At 38.3% G+C, this 7,925-nt stretch overlaps 1 non-coding gene across 1 annotated transcript; it reads right to left on the reverse strand.

Moving 5' to 3' along the window:
- Positions 1–2,981: 2,981 nt before the first annotated feature.
- LOC140859603 (small nucleolar RNA R71) lies at positions 2,982–3,087 on the reverse strand. Its single transcript, XR_012143143.1, has one exon. It is a non-coding gene; the product is annotated as a small nucleolar RNA R71 (small nucleolar RNA).
- Positions 3,088–7,925: the final 4,838 nt, after the last annotated feature.

Raw genomic sequence — 7,925 nt, forward strand, 5'->3', positions numbered from 1 at the left:
GTCTCCATGCCTCACTTCGTCACCATAAAACCAATAAATTTTTCTGACGTGACATCGAAGGTGCACTTAGTTGGATTTAGTTTTATCCGATGTCTCCTCGAGGCATTGAAAGCTTTCGCCAGATCATCGATATGAAAAGTAGCTTTCTTGCTCTTCACGAGCATGTCATCAACATAAACCTCTGATAAACACTTAATTTAAGTATTTTAAATTAAAAAATTATATTTAATTTATCTTATTTATTAAGAATTTAATGTTTCTTTCTATGTTTTACAGGAAAGGTAATCGTCGATACAAAGAGTCCGATTCATAGATCAAAAAGACTCAAGTTTGAAGAAAATTAAACTTAAAATAAAATTAAAATAAAAGAAAGACGCATTCGGTATTATAGAAAATGAAGATACTATGCAAGGAATCCAAAAGGATATAGATGTCATTGTGAAGAAACAAAAGTTTCTTTTTGGAATATGGAAAAGCTTGTTTCACGTGAAATTCTCTCTTGGGCGCGTGAATAATGCTTTGGGCGCGTGAATAATGTTTTGGGCGCGTGAACGCCCGCGCATGAACGCGTGGACGCGGGGTGGTGACGGACGCGGATGCGATGCAGATGCGGGGCGGATCGTTGCAGCAGCGCAGGATGCGGAATGCGGACGACGTGCAGGCGGGCGCAGATGCGGGTGCGGCATTTGGACGCATGGTTTTTAGTATTTTTTTTAGTCCCATATCGAAAAATCATGTAAAACTCCTTCCTCCTAACACCTATAAAAAGGCTCTTGTACTCCTATTTGAAGGGGGATCCCAGAAATTCTTCTAGAGCCTTGCATAGAGGAATAGAAAGGGACTACTTCATGAGTAGCTAGGCTAGCAGTCTCGGGAGTGGAGAAAAAATTTTGTAACGACACAGAGATGGTTTATTGTTCTAAACTTTTCTGTATTTCTTTATATGCAATAAAGATTATGTTTTTTATTTAAATTGTCATGAGTTCTTTATTTGCTCCCTTTCATATGCTTTTATTTATGCTTTCTTGTTAGATTAATATTAGAAACAACTTTTACTTTCCAGAGATGCATCGTGATCTACGGATACGGGGCGTGCCGAGGAAAGAAGAGTTGTTTACCTAGTACTTTCCGGAGACGCGCCGTGATCTACGGGTACGGAGCGTGTCGAGAAAAGACAGATATTTTTTCTAAGATTAATTACATCTATTTAGTTAAAAAAGAGATACAACTCTGCTAGTGCAAATTAATTCAAAACTTTCGAGCTCTTTATTTTCTAATTACCTCAATTTTAAGATAATTTATTTTCTAAATCAAAAACAACGTTTCTTTCTTTTATCTTGCAATCTCAACTTAGCCCAAGGTCTCTGAGGATACGATCTCAACTCATCCTACCTACGTAGTGAATAGAGTTATTTTTGGTGCTATCAACGACTACGCATCAAATTTTGGCATCGTTGCCGGAGATCTTGGCACGGTTGAATTACAAAATTAAAAAAAAAAAAAATTTCTTTAAATTGAAAAAAAAATACTTTTCAGTTTTTATTTCTCATTTTAAAATTTTTTTTCAATGCTTTCTAGCTAGATAATCTTATTTGCATAATTACATAATTACCTTGCATAACTAATTTACTACTTAGGAATTTTTCTGCTTAGAATAATTTGCTACTTTTTATAGCCTAGTGATTTATTGCTTTTTAGACTTAATCACTTAAATTTATTTTCTTGCAAAACTAAAAATTAAAAAATTAAAAAAAATATATAAAAAGATAAAACTATAAATTAAAAAAAAAAAAAGAGAAGCCACTGACATTTCATAACATTTAACTAAAATAGCGTAACCTCAAATATAAAAATTTCTAACTTGATTGGACACCTTGTTTCTTTGCATTGCATCTCTATAATTAATCTTAAGGGCAATAACCCATTAACCAGATAAGGTGGAGATTTGATCACCCTTCTTTGGCCCACAAATCACTCCCTTGCATTTGCATAACCTAGACCTTAATTTAAAATCAACTAGACGTCAGCCCTAGGAATTTCGAGCTCAATAGGATAAGAAAGCTCTAGAGTTGAACCAAGTGCGGATTGGTTAATTGCTCGGTGTCTAAAGCAAGTGGTTAAAGAAAGTGGTTTTCAATTGGTTCCGTTGACTGACCTGGCCAACTTAGTTGGTGTCTAAAGAAAGCAACGAGCAGGGAACCTCCCACATCTTACGCTTACCTGGCCGAGTCAGTTAATCAGTCTTGAGCTTGGAGTGTTCAAAGGCGATCTTGAAAGTTAGGAGCTGTCTAGATCTAAGTTAACCTTAGGATAGAGAGTCTATGATTGTTTAAATTGATTGCAATTAACATTTAAATATTAACTAATTTCTCTCTTTTCATAGATTTAAGATTCTTAGGTTCTTCTCTTTAGATTTTCTTCATTCTTTTCTCACTTTATTATAAAAATATATATTATAAAAATAAAAAAAAAATTTGTGTTTGCTCTACAGTATAATTGTAAGGTGTATGCTTGGCCATAGATCGTTACGACCAGAAATCCAATCTTTTGATCCAGAAATAGAAAGAACCTTTAGAGCCAACAGACGTAAAAATATGGACCAAAATCAGGAGAATGATCCACCCAAGCAATTGAAGGAGTACTTTACTCCTTCCACATATACCTACTCTCCTTGTATTCAAGTACCCCCTGTGGAGGCCACTCAATATGAAATTAAGTCCAGTATAATCCAAATGTTACCTTCATTTTATGGACTTAGTAATGAGGACCCTTATAAACATCTTGAAGAATTTTTTGAAATATGCTCAACTGTCAAAATTCACAACTTCTCCGATGATGCTCTTAGGTTGAAATTATTTCCTTTTTCACTTAAGGACAAAGCCAAATACTGGCTACATACTTTGGATTCCATGACTATATCAACCTGGGACCAGCTGCAAGGAGAGTTTCTCAAGAAATATTTTCTCATAGGAAAAACTAATCAAATAAGGAAAGCCATAACTAGTTTTTTCCAATTAGATGGAGAAATATTTCATGAAATATGGGAGAGATTAAAGGACCTTATTAAAAAATATCCCCACCATGCTGTACCCAAGTGGCAGTTAATCCAATATTTTTATGATGGGCTCTCTGAAAGACATCGACAAATGGTCGATGCATCATGCGGTGGGACATTTATGCTGAAAAGTGAGGATGAGGCATGGCAACTGTTTGAAATTTTAAGTGAAAATTCATTACATCATATGTCTGCCTCTATTAGAGATAAACCCATGTTAAACCCAAAAAGAGGTGGAATACATGAAGTAGAAAATGCCATAGATATCCATCAAAAGGTAGATGAACTGTCCCAAAAATTAGATCGTCTTCTAAATACTGGACAATCCCCGATTCCACCTAACCCAATCCAAGAAGTTTGTGCATTGTGTGCAAGTCCGAACCATTTTGTTAGTGAATGCCCAGCCACACCTCAATTTCCTGAGTTTGTGCACGAGCAGGTTCAGCAAGCTCAAGTCCAACAAGCTCGCAGACCAGGAAACGATCCATATTCGAACACTTATAACCCCGGCTGGAGAAACCATCCAAATTTTTTCTGGAGATCACAACCAGTAGTTGGTCCTGCCACACCTCGACCTCAATATCAAGACCCAACATATAAGCATGGACCATACCATCAATTTTAAAATGTTCCTCAACCGTCTACTACTAGTCACAGCTCAGTTTTTGAGGAAAAAGTCCTGAAAGCACTAGAATGATTAGAAGTCAACACTCAGACCCTTAACTCCCACACACAATCCATTGCTAAGCTAGAGACCCAAATAGGTCAACTAGCAACTGCATTCAGTAGGAGGGAAGGAGAAAAATTTCCTAGCCAACCCGAGAGCAACCCAAGAGGGCAATTTGTGCTTGAGAGTTCTAATACCCCAGTAGCTTTTTCTGAACATGCCAAATCAATCATGACTCTGAGAAGTGGGAAGGTCATTGAACACACTAGTAAAACCAATGAGACCGACCCTAAACCTCTAACCGAATCCAAATCACCCAAGAACAAGGAGGACCTGAAAATAGAGAAGGAACCAACTGCACCGGAATCATCTTACTTGCCTAAAGCCCCATTTTTGGATGCCCTGAAAGCCCCTATTCCTGTAGATAAGAAGGGAGGAAAACTTGATGAGATGTTGGAATTGTTTAAGCAAGTCCAAATTAATCTTCCCCTTCTAGACGCAATCAAACAGGTCCCTGCTTATGCCAAATTTTTGAAGGATTTGTGCACCCAAAAACGTAAATCTAGATCATAAATCTCAAAGAAAGTACGTCTCACTGAACAGGCTAGTTCTGTCTTCCAACATGCCACTCCTCCAAAGCTTAAGGACCCAGGAGCCCCCATCATTTCCTGTGTTATAGGAGATTATCACATTGAAAAAGCTCTTCTGGATTTAGGGGCAAGTGTGAATCTTTTACCTAGTTCGGTGTATGAACTTTTTGGATTTGGAGAACTGAAACCCACATCAGTCACACTGCAGTTAGCCGACAGATCAATTAAGGAACCACGTGGAATGCTTGAGGATGTCTTAGTTAAGGTAGATGAGTTTTACTTTCCAGTTGATTTTTCGGTTCTCGATATGGAATTAAGTGGCAACCCCAGACAAATTCCCATTATCTTAGGATGACCCTTCCTAGCTACGGCAAATGCATGCATTAATTGTAGGACAGGAGTCATGGATGTATCGTTTGGGAATAAGAAACTAAGACTGAATGTGTTTGGTGCTTCCCAAAGACCATCAATGGATAGTTGCTTCGAAGTAAATACACTGGAAGATATTATAGAAGATGCAACACCCATAATTCTAGCACCAGACCCCTTAGATACTTGCTTGGCTCACTTTGGAGTGTGTGACTTTGAGGAATATATGAAAGAAGTTAACATCTTGTTAGATACACCACACGATAAAACCACTCCTCCATGGACAATCAAGTATGAGCCATTGCCCACATTAGCCAGTACACCAATAGTCCCATCTTTAGAATCACCACCTACATTAGAATTGAAACCTCTTCCTGCTATGCTTAAGTATGTATTTCTAGGACTCAATGACACCCTCCCGACAATCATTGCATCAGACTTGACCCCTAATCAGGAAGTACAATTGGTTGGTATTCTGAAGGAACACAAAGAGGCTATTGGTTGGTCCATTGCCGATTTAAAAGGAATTGACCCCTCCATTTGCATGCACCATATTCATTTTGAGGAACATGCCAAACCCCATCGAGATATGCAGAGGAGATTGAACCCAAACATGCGTGAAGTAGTAAAGAAAGAGGTGATAAAGTGGTTAGATGCTGGAATCATCTACCCCATATCCGATAGTAAATGGGTCAGTCCCACTTAAGTAGTACCTAAGAAATCTGGTATTACTGTGGTGGAGAACGAAGAAGGTGAACTACTTCCAACTCGCATATCATCTGGATGGCGAGTATGCATAGATTATAGAAAACTGAATGCCGTTACTAGAAAGGATCATTTTTCATTGCCCTTCATCGACCAAATCCTAGAACGGTTAGCAGGACAAAGTTTCTATTATTTTCTTGATGGTTATTCAGGGTACAATCAAGTACCTGTATTTCCAGATGATCAAGAAAAAACTACCTTCACCTGCCCCTATGGCACTTTCGCTTTTCGACGTATGCCATTCGGGCTTTGCAATGCACCCGCTACATTTCAACGGTGCATACTGGCCATTTTTTCGGATATGGTGGATAAATGTCTTGAAGTTTTTATGGATGATTTTTCTGTGTTTGGAACCACCTTTGAGGATTGTCTCCATAATCTTTCCAAAGTTCTTAAACGGTATATGGAGACAAATCTTGTCCTAAATTGAGAAAAGAGCCATTTCATAGTGCGGAAAGGAATTGTATTAGGACATATTATTTCTGAAAAAGGGATCGAGGTAGATAAAGTCAAAGTTGAGGTCATTTCAAAACTACCACCCCCTACTTCGGTCCGACAAATACGATCTTTCTTAGGTCATGTCGGATTTTATAGATGCTTCATCAAAGATTTTAGCAAGATTTCAAGACCCTTGTGCAATCTGTTGGCCAAGGATACACCATTTGTCTTTGATGAAGACTGTTTGAAAGCGTTCAACACATTACGAACAGCCCTGACAACAGCACCCATAATAAAATCCCCTGACTGGTCCATTCCATTTGAGATTATGTGTGATGCCTCTGACTTTGCAATAGGTGCCGTCTTAGGCCAAAAAATCAATAAAGAGCCACATGTGATCTATTATGCTAGCAAGACTCTTTCCGATGCCCAATTAAACTACACCACAACAGAAAAAGAGCTACTAGCAGTAGTGTTCGCCCTTGAAAAATTTTGCTCATATCTGTTAGGGTCTAAGGTTCTAGTTTACTCTGATCATGCGGCTCTGAAACATCTTCTCTCAAAGAAAGATACTAAACCGCATTTGATCAGATGGATCCTTCTTTTACAAGAATTTGATCTGGAAATCCGAGATAAGAAGGGTTCTGAGAATGTGGTAGCTGATCACATCTCCAGGATCTTAGTTGAACACACGATAAGCATAGATGAGGTCAAAGAAAAATTTCCTGACGAACAACTTTTCGCAATCTCCTCTAGCCGTCCTCCTTGGTTTGCCCATATTGTCAATTACTTGTCAACAGGACAAGTACCTTCTCACTGGACAAAACAAGAAAAGGATCGATTTTTCTCACAAATTAAACATTATTTCTGGAAAGAACCTGAACTATTCAAATACTGTCCTGACCAAGTTATTCGTCGTTGTGTCCCCGAGAGTGAATTCCAAAGCATTCTCACTTTTTGCCATTCTTCGGCATGTGGGGACATTTTAGTGGAAGAAAAACTGCAGCAAAAGTACTGCAGAGTGGGTTTTATTGGCCAACGCTTTTCAAGGATGCACATGAATTTGGCCGAAGTTGTCTGCGATGTCAGCAAACAGGAAATTTATCCAAGAAGGATATGATGCCGCTGACCCCCATTTTAGTAGTAGAAATCTTCGATGTTTGGGGGATTGATTTCATGGGACCTTTTCCAGCCTCATTTGGATTTGAATATATTCTGGTGGCAGTTGATTACGTATCAAAATGGGTGGAGGCAATAGCTACACGGACTAATGATAATAAAATTGTAATTAGTTTTATCCAACGAAACATCATTAGTCGATTTGGCTTCCCAAGGGTGATCATTAGTGATGGGGGGACTCATTTTACGAATAAATATTTTGAAGCACTTATGAAAAAATATAATATTTCACACAAAGTGGCCACACCATATCACCCCCAAACTAATGGTCAGGCAGAGGTGTCAAATAGGGAGATTAAACATATCCTAGAAAAGACGGTTAGGCCCGATAGAAAGGATTGGTCTCTTCGCTTAGATGATGCATTATGGGCTTACCGTACTGCTTTTAAAACACCCATAGGAATGTCTCCCTATCGACTTGTATTCGGAAAAGCTTGTCATTTGCCGGTGGAATTGGAACATCGTGCATTTTGGGCCATAAGGCAATTTAACTTTAATATGAAAAATACAGGTTCCAATAGGAGACTCCAATTAAATGAACTTGAAGAGCTACGCAATGAAGCGTATGAGAGTGTCAAAATTTATAAGGCTCGAATTAAAGTATACCACGATAAATTTATTGCACGAAAAATGTTCGAGCCCAATCAAAAAGTTTGGCTCTTCAATTCTAGGTTGCGTCTGTTTCCTGAAAAACTTCGCTCACGTTGGGACGGACCTTTCATTGTAACTCAGGTATTTTCTCATGGAGCTATAGAACTCAAAAATCTTAAACAGGGGAACACTTTTAAAGTGAACGGTCAGCGATTGAAACCTTACATAGATGGAATTAGTGATGGAGAATTAATTGAATCTGTTGATTTAG

This window comes from Elaeis guineensis, chromosome 7, assembly GCF_000442705.2.
Source record: "Elaeis guineensis isolate ETL-2024a chromosome 7, EG11, whole genome shotgun sequence".
NCBI lineage: Eukaryota > Viridiplantae > Streptophyta > Magnoliopsida > Arecales > Arecaceae > Elaeis > Elaeis guineensis.